At 38.3% G+C, this 12,371-nt stretch overlaps 1 protein-coding gene across 2 annotated transcripts in view; it reads right to left on the reverse strand.

Annotated features, from left to right (window-relative positions):
- Positions 1–12,371, reverse strand: part of SYT1 (synaptotagmin 1) — a 338,118-nt gene that overhangs the window by 286,890 nt on the left and 38,857 nt on the right. The gene's annotated exons all lie outside the window — the stretch shown is intronic.

Here is a 12,371-nt window from a genome sequence, read left to right on the forward strand (position 1 = left end):
ATATCGCCTGCAAAAATAGAACACCCGGGACAGAATATGCCTTACACTGTATTCATGCAGACTGAGGACAAACATTCTAGCACTGTAAGGAGACTGTGAAATCTCCACACTCCAAAGTTTTGCTAAAAGATGTGACACCTCTTGGGAATTATTTCTATTTAAAAGTTAGGTGATAGACAAGAAAACTCCTAATGATCTGTCCCCACCTTAAAAGTGGCACTTGGCTGACAGGTTCGATATCTATCTGGCACATGTCTAACTCCAGTTACTTTCAAAACCTCACCAGTCACCAAGAACAGCTGTTACACAAACTTGGTAAGACCAGCAGGAAAGTTGAGAGGCCAAAAGTGCACAATATATGCAACTTTTTTCCCCTCGTGCTACGAGTCAGGAACAAAGGCAGCATGCCTAATTTCATTACGGTGTTGTAAATTAGCCTCCTTTAACCTAGCAACAGTCATTTGGCACAGTGGCTTAGTTTTCCATTAACTTCACTAATCATATTCCAAGTCCCAGTAATGATTTAATACCTTGTGTTTGTTGCCAGTGCTGCTACTGCCAGCATTTTACCTGTCTTCTCCCTCTCTCCCAACCTTTAACACTGACACACAGACAAAGCAAGCAAGGGGCAGCTAGGAACACCCCCACTACTTGTACTTTTTTCCCCTCACCTCTCACCCTCACAGAGGGTCCTTTTCAACCCAGGCCATTCTATGATTCTATGATTCTTCCCTTACACTCTAAGAATGTGTTGATCACTAACAGTATCCCGTACATCCTCCTTTAATGCCACTGTTTTCTGCCTTCTCTTTTTCCTTCCTTTCACCTCACAATGGTATTTCTTCCTGCTTTTACTCCTTTCTTTTCCCAGCACTCATGCATGACACCATTGTTAAAGATACTTCTTACACTACTACTGCTGTTAAAGCTGAGTGAAGTTCAGTGAAAAACGACAATAAGAAAGCATTTGAAGTGTTTTGAACTAATCACCCTTCTGGGAGAATTTAGTTAAGTACAACTTACTTTGTGACAGTACTCTACACATTACAAATTACATATGCTTTCACAGATCGGATACCTAAGCCATGCAAATACAACTTCTTACTGAACTACTAGCCTTTACTGGTATTCTGCCTTGGAAGGGAGGGAGATACTGCCAAGATCATTTCTTTTTTGTATCTTCTACTTCTCCAACACAATCTGGCTCCTCAAACTTCCCAGATTCTAAAATAGCTCAAGTGCCTCTGAACAGAAGTGGAAAACGGATGTTCTAACCATATCAGATCATTCATTAAACTTCCTTTTAACGCTTGCATTAATTGAGTTTGAAAGCTGTTGTGTGTCTTGCCTATATCTCTCTATGCAGAATTTTTAAAGTGCTTACAACTATGGATTTGAAGCACTCATTTCTCCCTGCCCCCTTAACATTAGCAATGTATGGTTTCTGGTTTTCTCTGTGCCCCTGATGGAGATGGAAGGAACACTTAATGGCCCTTCTCCTAGCATTAGTGCCGTTACATTCAAAATGGGACAAGTGAGCAATCAATTGGTAGCTGAAGTCTTCTGTATCATGGTCAGAATTAGTCTCTGATGAGATTGAGCGCCTTAAAATAAACTGTAACAACTAATCTGAACCTGTTTTAACCGAACACCCGTAGTTATTGTCCTAATTTAAGTAAATTAAGTATTACTTGCCATCTCATCAGCACACTAAAACAAGCACAAAGAAGAATCCCAGTAGAAACTTTCTGCACATACAGAGAATAATGGAAATGGCAAATGTGTTAGAGTAATTCTGAATGCTGCACACTTCATTAAGTCTTGATAGGTCAAATTTGAAAGGGGAGAACGGTAAAGTGAAAGACTCTGCATTCATGTTTGAGATCTCCTTATAAAAAGGTATTCCACTTTTTAAGTTCTTAGTCAAGTATCTAATGAGAAAGCACAGAAGTGTGCTTTATTGCTTACAAACTCAGCATAAAACACATTCCTGTTAAGCAAAATTCAATGTGCCCTGCAGGGAAAACAGAGTGAATGGGAACACTCTGGTGGTGTTATTTGGAGGACCAGAATACAGCTGCACATTCTTGCCCATGCTCAAATATGAAGCACGGCTATAGCAGAACACAGACCTCTTCATAGAATGGCGAGCACCAACTGCTTCTCCAGGATGATGCCAGACATCAGCCCAACTCATACCCAGCTATTTAAGAAACAAGTGAATAAGAAAGCAGATGAATTTATGTACACATAAGTTTCCATCTCAAGAACAGTAATGCGAGAAAAAATAATAAAGCTTGAAAAATTAAATACATATTATTGGTATATTTCTAAAAATTAGGCAGACTTTTCTATTTAACACTCCTACTATAGAAGACTAGCAGGGCTTTCAAGATAAGCTATCTCCAGTGATTCAGAGTTCCTTTTCTGAAGTATCCAATTTCAAGGCTTGGACCAATTTTGCATCATTACACAGTGGTCTTCAAGAAAGACTACTCAAAAGACTGAAGAAGTCAGATCATCATTGCATTTCCCCATTGGGTTAATTCTTTTTTCAGTCAGTGGGAATTGGTTAGTTAGATTCTCTTTTCCTGGTGGCACCTTTTGTATTGACTCCAAGGCTGGTACAATAGGAAGCTAATGTCACAGTCTCACAGTATCTGACAAATTGTAGAGCTTTGTGATAGACATTGTCAGGCTTTTTTCCTAGCAATACTAGTAAGGACTGCGTTGTTTACAAGCAAGTCATTGGCTTTTGAAGCAGAAAGGAGGGTTGCTCCATAGGGGATTTTTCCCCAGAGGGAAGAAATAAAAACACAAGATAGAGATTTGGCAGCAGCATATGGTAGACAAGAGACCTTCACTGGACAGCTGATACAAACAGGCTAGCTTCAGTCTTGCAGATGTGTTTTTCAGTGTTTACTTCTGTAATCATTGTCAAGGAAAGATAACAGGGGAAGCTTGTGCTATTAAAAAAATATTGACTTAGGCATAAATACATGTCACAGTAAAGTCACACTTCATGAACTCATATACAAGCATGAAGAGATGGGAAAGTGGAGAGATTCATACAACCAGCATTTCTGGAGAAATGAACCACTAAAGAAGCAATTAAAAGCCTCAGTTTGAAAGAATATTATCAAACAAACATATAGTCGTGAAAGTAATTAGAAGCATTTGATTACTTCATAATGGCAGAGCTAATCAAGCTTGCTCATAAACAAAGTGTGTTCCGCTCATTTTAAACATAACTATAAAAAAAAAGTAAACTAATAAACAGGCTACACTGCAATGTAGTTGCTACAACCTAGACAACATCTTCTCAAGTATACCATAGCCACACTGCTTCCTTGCTGCATCAGTAGAATAAAAGAGCATCTGCTTGTCAACAACCCAGCTACTTATGTCCCAGGGAGACTGTTTCAAGTAGGTCACAGATGTGGAAGAAAATTGTGAATCTGTATTTCTGTACTACTTGTGCATCTTCCTACAGCAACAGCATTCCTGCCCACAGTCATCTGCAGTGTAACAGGCTGCCCATCAAGGTGGGGTGGGGAGCCTGCTCTGTGTTGCTTTACCTCACTTGTTAGAGATCATGTCAGTCCTCAGAAAAGGAATATTATTATTAATGAGAATGAAAGCAAATTGGAGCCTTTTTGCTACTCTCGTCCCAACCCTTACTAATGCTGCAAGCAAAATAAATGCTTTTTAATGATGGTGGGCAAAAAGAGAGAAGAAATAATACAGGTGCATAATACAGAGCAATGAACAATTTCGATAATAATTAAGATGAGTACAGGCTTGACCTTTCTATCGTTGTCCAGCTTAATGCCAGTGTCATGTTACTAACTCTGCAGTGTTTTATCCAACAAATTGTATAAGCATATCGTATTGTGTAAGTGTTTATAAAAGTATATTTAAGGTTTTCTGTGCAGACAAATAAAAACACAACCATGTTTACCAAATCAAAATAATCAGAGTTATTAGTAACAAAATTCTTATCTTTGAAACCGATTAAGAGTAACATTTAATACAGCCCTTCCAGAAGCTTCTTCAACTTACTGTTTTATTGTATATCACTCAGCACATTGGGATTGCGATGGAATTATAAGCACATCAGCTGTGGGCAAAGCTCTTTTTCTTCTTCTTTTTTTTTTTTTTTTCCCCATAAGAGAAGTCACAAGCAGTTATTTCTTTCACTCCAGATTTTTACACAGCAAGTTCTGAGCCTGTTTAGCAAATTACATTTCAGTGAATATAAGGAAGAACAAAAGATACTTCACTTGCTCATCCTTTGTCTTTAACCCAGTACCAATGAATCCAGAGAAGAAAGATGCAGGGTGCCAGTCATTCTAAATCCACGTCACCCCAAATTGGCTTATTAACATCATGCTTTCTGACAATGAGAAGCTAATAACGCCCTACAAACATTTGCTGAATTAAGCGAACTTATTACTGCACAAAGGCATAGAAATAGAAGATTGAGATTCCACATTGAGAGAGACACACTGAAAACTCAACCATTCACATAAGCGTTGAGCAACCAAAGCAATGCTGGGCAAAGAGGAGAAGTCCTGTCTCCTTGCCCTCCACCTGCCATATGCTCTCTGCCCTGCCTGTTTCCACAAGCAAAAATTACCTCCTAGCATGACAGAAGTGGGATTCCTGCTCCGTGGGGTTCTTTCTCTGTGCAATCAATGGGTTGAATCAGTTCTCGCTAAGTGTTGTGCCAAGTGAAACGTTGGGAATGGGGAGGAAAGAAAAGGCAGGGATGATGAACACTTCAGTGCGGGCAATGAATTGTTTGGAAACGTACCCTAAGTCACTAGAAGGAACTATGAGAAGAGTATTATCACTCATCGAGCTGATGAATTGTTAACTGCTTAATCAATACAGAAAGTAACACTGTGTCTAACAAAGAGACATTTATGTCTGCAAAGGAACAGAAGGATCTTTACTGTAGTTAAGAAATACGCTGATTACAAAGGAAACTGACAAGTTTTGGGAGAAAGTATCAATCTGCATTGATCCCTTGAAGGATTTTCAGAAGGAAGTTAATCCAGAAGATGGACACAGAGTTACAGATTTTTTTGCCAGGCAAGGAGCCCAGAAGCCTACAGCAGGTCTGCTGGATGAAGGAGGCAGGGCCAGAGTAGAGGAAATAGAGAGGAACAGGGAAAGGAAAGGGAAGAAGGGGGAACTTTGCAATTTAATTTTAGCAATTAAGTGATCTAGTATCACATGCCTTCCATTTCTTCTTTCATAGTTTTTATAAACAATTTACAGATATTTTATAAGCATTTCTTACCAAGGTCTCCATCTCATATTCTCCAAGCAGGCAATGGGTATAGGAGTGTGCCAACACAAAAGCTGCAAAGCCCAGGTGAAGAACTGGAATCAAATTGGTCCAGAACGTTGGTACAGTAACGGCAACTTGCTGGCAAGTGCCAAATCTGTGGAGGTCTGTGGGCAGTTCTCCATGCGCTAACTTCTATTTGTCCTGCAGTCCCACAATGTCTGTTATGAATTTGCAAATGCCAGAATTGTACAGCAAAGGGGAACTGCCTGCTGATTCTCACAGCCTATGTAGGATGAGAAGCAGAAGTACAGACCAAGACTTTGTGAACTGTGAGATCAGCAGCAGTGTTAGATACACAAGCATTCTCTTCATTTCTCTGATTGCATTTTTTAAGAGATGAACCAGCAAAACAAGTAACAGCAACATAGGTGCAAAACCTGAAATTCTGGAAGTTTTATTTTATATTCTGATGTTATATGCACTTGCTCTTTTCTCCTAAGCCACCCATAACATTAGCTGTGCGTAACAGACAGAAAAGAAACTGGATGATGTTAATGAGTCCCTTTCAGCAAAGGACTGTTGAAAAACAAGGTTCACTGTTCTGTGGACCCTAAGCTTAATAAATTGCAATTTCAAAAAGAATAATGGTAGTTGCATCAACTAATATTATAGAATTCACCTTACTACAATTTGCAAACTAGAATTCCTTTCTGAGGGCATAGAAGGACTTATTAGTGCTGATCTCTGTTGGAATTTTACAAGTGTGAGAAAAAAAGATGACAAACTAGGAACTTGTCAAGAGTGCTAAATAATTATTTTACATCAATAACCTCCTCAAAAGTTCATTCATTAGAAATTCTAGTTTCACCTAGGCTTTGAAAATCTGAGAACTTCTTAAAACCATTACTCTCCAGAGTAACATACTGTTTACATTATGCTGTGTTCAGTTTGAATTCCAGATAGACTCAACTGCCTCCTACATAATGCAACTGTCCTGGAATAAAAGGACTTTTTTTTTCTTTCCTTTCAGGCATTAAATGTAGAAACGATAGAAGCAGGCAACGTGTCTCCAGTGCAGCATTTGGGCTCTATTAGTCAAAGTGTTGCATTCCTTAAGTATACATTAGAGGATAGATGTGCACATAAAATACCATATGTCAGTTTCAAAGCTATAATTTACATAGTTATTTAAACTTATGCAAATGAGCACATTAAAACTGAGATACACACCAATAAAAGGAAATAATAAGTTAAAGCTGCCACTTTGTCCTTAACTTCCTGCAAGTGACTAGGTATAGCAGAACATATGGCACATACACTTTCCCACTGCTCCTGCCGCTACTGTGAGAAGGCCGTATGTACTGCATTACCTCGACACAACAGGGCAAGTTATGAACACATGGCGCCTTACCTCTCTGTTTAATTCTTAAAAAGCTCACGCCAACCTGGATGCAATTCTTAAGCGCTGACCCCTTCTGTCATATTACTCCTCCCAGTTGTTCTTACAGTGTAGAACAGACTGGGAAGAATAGCTCAAGCTAGTTCCAAAGTTTTGATGATTCAAGATTTGCAAGGAGGATCTTTCACTCTGTAAACCCACTTATGAAAAAACTTGCTTTAAGTCACCTACGCCTCTGCCTACTCCAGCTGGAAACAAGTCTCACAGAAAGCTCACCTCCTTGTGACTCCTCAATCTCCTACAATTTAACCATGAACCAAATGCTGGATATAAGGTTTGAGCAAATCTACAGAATCACATGTGACAATACCGGCAGTGACTTAAAATCACCATAGAGTTGACGGTAACAACCAGAGACGAGATGAATCTTAGCAGTACAATGAAGAAAAATACCACAAGGGTTTGTGTCACAAAAGTGCTAGCAGCCCACCTTTATAGAAAATCAGTTCTAACTAGGAGATAATTATCTTTTCAGCTAATGGTAATTTTTTTCCCCAAGAATTCTATTATTACAGACTTTGTTTTCCAAAACAGATTTTTAATAAAGGCTATTTGCATATTAGGCACTTATAAAATAGTGTCCCTGCACATTCATAACACTTCAAAATGCCTATTTTTTTAAGGTAGTCAGTCGAGATTCGCTATCATATGGGACAAACAATTATAAAATCAGAGAGATTATTAGAGCTCCGTTTCTTTTCTTTTTTTTTTTTCCCTGAAGACAGGCAGCACACTGCTAAGCTTCACCTATTTGTTCCATGTTTCAAACAGAAGAAAAAAAACCATAAGGAAACTTCATGATTTCTTCCATATATAGTTCATCAGAAGCATTTTATTATTTTTGGTGAACATCTCTACAAGAACAACAGGACTGTTATTTACCAAAAAAATAAGGATTTGAAGACTGTCTGCTTATGTCTCGCAGCATTAAACTGTCAAAAACCACAAAGCTTTACCAGACATGTTAACTCATATCTATAAATCTTACTTGAACAGATCCACAAACAAACAGACTGACAAATGGAATTCATTACAGTCTGCTAGGACATTAAAGAGTTACAAGATAATAAAAGTACTTGAGATAGAAGTGGCATCTTTGAGATGAGGTAGTCAACGTAGTCTTTACTACAGTAACTCTGAATGGCCAGTTTTTTTAGAAAAGGAAAAGCCCATGCATCTTTTCCACCAGTCTTCTTCCATTTTCCTACACAGTGATGTGAGGATCTGCTAGCAGGCTCACATGCATCAGAAGGAAGAGGAGACAAGAGGTCCAGAGGCACACAGTACATCAGCACACATACATTTACCAGCAACACATGCCAGCTTACAGTCACTCAATCTGCAAAATGCTCTTCTGTGCTTATAAGATCTCTGCCACTCAGTTGTGAGTGTGCAAAACCACAGCCTCACCATGCGGGTGGCGGTGGGGGGGGGGAAGGAGGCAGACTTAGATTAACTCAATCTCTCCCTGACAGATTGAGATTTGTGTCCCAGAATTTCATATTATGCCAAGTGTCCACACGCGCAACAAATGAGTACAGCTAAAAAAACATAAATAAACAAAACAAAAAAAACCCTACAGCTGTTTACTCCATATTTCAAAATGCTCTCCTGATGGCTCTCCATAATGTATGGATGTTATCTCAAGGTGGCTGACAAACTCTTTGCGAGTTAATTAGACCTAAGGCTACCATTATTTCAACACTGATACGAGTTTCACTTATTGAGTATTGCAAAGCTTTTGTCACAGGGAGACAAAACCAAGAGGAACAAATATTCCCTACCCCTTCTGCTTGCCTTAGTTTTGAAAAGCATCCTTGCAGATGCAAAAAATAAAAATAGGAAAGGATGCAATTTCATTGGTATCTCCAACAGGCAATGCCTTGAGAACATTTGTGCAACGCTGTGCAACTGCTAGCATAGAAGACAGAGAGTGCATTCAGTGTGCTCGACAGAACAGTGCCGCAGGTTCATCTCCATAAATTTCATACGACTGCACTGAGGAAAAGAAGAGGAGCTCCAGATGCCACAAGAAGATATTCGAACTTTAACAATATTTGAACTTCAAAAATTTAAAAATGTTTAAAAATGAACTTTAAATATACCAGTACACGTAATTTACTGCAGAATTGTAAATGACATAAAGTTATTTACTACTCTTCTTTCCTCGAGTCATAACTCAGAGAAGATGCACCCTTCCAGTGAACAGATCCTGTTTGATTATATTTGATGTCAGCCTAAAATAGCCCACTTAATAAGGGAGGTCACTTTTACACTGCATTCTCAGTGTAGATGAAGCAATTTATATTTAAGCTGAAAGCATGTTTCCCAAAGGGCATAAGAGCATTACATTCCACTAGACTCATTGTGAAAACCAGATCTTGGAAAACTCTTCTATCATATGAAAAATACTGACTATAAAGAAAAAAGTGGGTGAAGAACAACAGATTTTCTTGGTGAACGTTTCTGAATGAAGTATTTCTGTAAGGTCACGAGTGGGGAAAGGTCACAATCATTCTTTCATCCTTCCAAACCACCTTCTATGACCTGGAGATATGATGGAGAGCTGTGCCAGCAGAAATGGCCAGTGGTGAAGCAGAGAGCAGGTTTATTGAGGTCTTACACCATTTCCCTTCCTCATCCAGAGTCATCAGTTTCTCCAAGCAATTGCATCCACAAAACATTCTGCCTGCTGGCACCAGCCTTTCAAATGAAGACGTGGGATGATGGGAAAGCTTAACACAGCAAGGGATTCTGATTGGGGCCAATTAGTAAGAAAGTGAGAATGGAGCAGCCACAGAACTCAAATGGAGAGAGATACACCACAGGGAAGGTTATACTGTAACGTTCATCCTTCAGCAACCCTTCTGCTGCTCAGTCATCTCCCCTTTCCTACTGCCAAAGTTAGTCACTCAGAAAAAAGAATCATGATGTGTTGAGGAAGAGAAAATTTTCTTCTCCCTCAAGCTGTGAAAAATCTTAGCTGAGCAGTACTTAAATGTCAACATAAATGTGTTCTGGTGTATAGAAAAAAAGTATTATTATTAGAAATCACAGCTGTTATTGCATTTCATAGTCAGGTGGATTACGTTATCTAGAAATAGTTTTAGGGAGCAGTCTTTGAAGCTCCAGCTACATAGTGCAACTGATTTAATCTGCTCCGCATGACACTGCAACATACTAAGGGCCAAATTTCTTACTTGAATACCAGATTTTCCCAAGTTCCAATACCCTGTGATTAGAGGTTATAGATCTGAATTCAATTAAGTCACCCTAGTTTTGCCTAGGGCCACAGCCACTTAAAGACTGGTCCCAACCCCTGGGCTCCAAGGGTTTGTCACAAAGGTGGGACTACTTGCTTTGCTTTTGTTCCCCAGTGAAGTTTGTTGGGTTTTATCACTGTTTGGTTGATTTTTTTATGCATTTCTTTTGCTGTGGGTTTTTTTTGTTGTTTTTTTTTTTGTTGTTGTTGTTGTTGTTTGTTTGTTTTTTAAGATAAAGTCTACAGTTTTGGCCTCACGCTATAACATAAACGTCTCATAGATTTCCAAATTTATAAATATAGACAAAACAATCTGTATGCACCCACTGCTGTAAGAGGAAACCAAAGGCCCAGCTAGCCTCTTTTTGAGAGCTTGGCTCTCAAACCACCACTGACAACAGAAAACTGGAGAAACCGTTCTAACTATTAAAAAAAAAAAAAAAAAAAGGAAGGGAGCAGGGGGTAAATTTGTAGAGATTTTTTTTGAAACAGTGTTATTTTGTGCAGCTATGAATTGTCTGTTTCATTAAAATAACAGAATGAGGCCTACACTCTTCAATCATTGCCAACATCCCCTGCTCCTCTCTTTGATCTTCTCCCTCGTATGTACCTTTTAAACATAGCAAGGCTGCCTTGCACCTTTGAATTTTGTGGTTTGTGCCTTCCACGCTCATAGTTATGCTGATCCATCAGGCTAACCTATAAAGCTGAACTGCATTTTGCATCTAAGAACCAGCTACCTAAAACCACTCTCCTCTTTGCATCTGAACAGGAAACATAATGGAGTTAAACTAACCTGTTCCTTTAACAATACTAACCTACTAATAAATAACACTTCAATAACTATACCAAAATTAAGTATTCCTGACCTATTACGGATGGTTCCATATGCATTATTGAAAGGTTTCCACTTTAGTGCACCATGAATCAGACTCTAAACACAGCACATTGAAACTAAATTACTAATGTTTCATCAATAACCACATTTACTGTTCTCTAGTCTTGATTATTAAATGGCTTGTAAGGTAACAAACAGTCTTCCATGACTTGCAAAATAATCATATCTGGCATTTCATTTTTTTTTCTTTCCCTATTTTTATGCAATATTGTTTTAGTATTGGCTTAAGTGAGTACATCCTATTCTCTTCCTTTTGACATTTGTTCTTAGAAGAAACAGGTTCCTCATCCTCTAGCCATCTGGCTAACCATATTAAAATATAGTTAATCTTATTTTATCATTGATAATACAGAGCTCATAACACCCACATTATACCTAGCTAATGTTTTTTAATTGTACAGTCACTGTTCAATTGCTTTTACCTTTGGCAGCCAGAATAATCTATGCTTCATCTCCTACTTAGAAGGATATTCGTGGGGGAAGCGGGTCAGAGGGCAGGAGCCAAGTCAAACTTTTTGGTTGAAACACTGCCTTTGAAAAATTAAGCTGAGGAATAAATACGCATTGTGGGTTTTTTGTTTGTTTGTTTTTAAGTACTAGTATCCTCTCACCTTCCTCCTCGTGTCCCTCACACTAATTTCCAGTACGTTTGTTTTGCTTGAATTAGGAAGGTACAGAGGAAAGGAGTCAAATGCATTGACCCATAAAAAGACATGCAGATGTGGTCAGGATGACACTATTAAAAATTGCTACCCGTAGCTGATCATAAATCTGACCTGTTATTCTTGCTATAGAAAGCTGGCATCAAACTAATGACAACATTGACTCCACATCCATTTCCTCCAATTCTCACATCAATAATGTTTTCCGCTTTACTGGTATCATACAGAGCAACATACCTACAATCTTAATTTCACCCTCCTGTGGGTCTTTAATTATATATTACGTTTTCAGTCCTCTGGCTCATATGGGCAATGAGACAGGCAGTAAACAACACTGATATATGTAAAAAGACTGAGGATAGTCATTGGAGATCACAGACACAAATCAAGTTAAAAAAAAACTCTTATTCCTTAAAATAGTGGGGGAAAAGGAACATACCTTGACATGTAAAAATAATGGAAATAAAGTTGCCTGGACAAGATTATAATGAACACTGCATAGGTTTTAGTGTGTTACTCCACAGCTTTAATATTAATCTTCTATATATAATCTTATTCCATGTATATATGCACGCTAAGTCATGAGCTTATCTCTAAATTCTGCAAAATGATGGGTAGATTACCCACAACAGTAAAAGGTGAGTTGTATTTTAAGTATAGAGACTAACTGTTGGAAGATTGTATTTTTACTAATAAACAAGTAAAGTAGTATGCTACTCCTTGTTTTCCCTTTCTTCTGAGAAATAATTACTTGCTAGAAAAAAAATTTTATTTATTTTTTTTTTACTTTA

Source organism: Tympanuchus pallidicinctus, unplaced genomic scaffold (genome assembly GCF_026119805.1).
Source record: "Tympanuchus pallidicinctus isolate F22 unplaced genomic scaffold, pur_lepc_1.0 scaffold8, whole genome shotgun sequence".
Taxonomy (NCBI): Eukaryota; Metazoa; Chordata; class Aves; order Galliformes; family Phasianidae; genus Tympanuchus; species Tympanuchus pallidicinctus.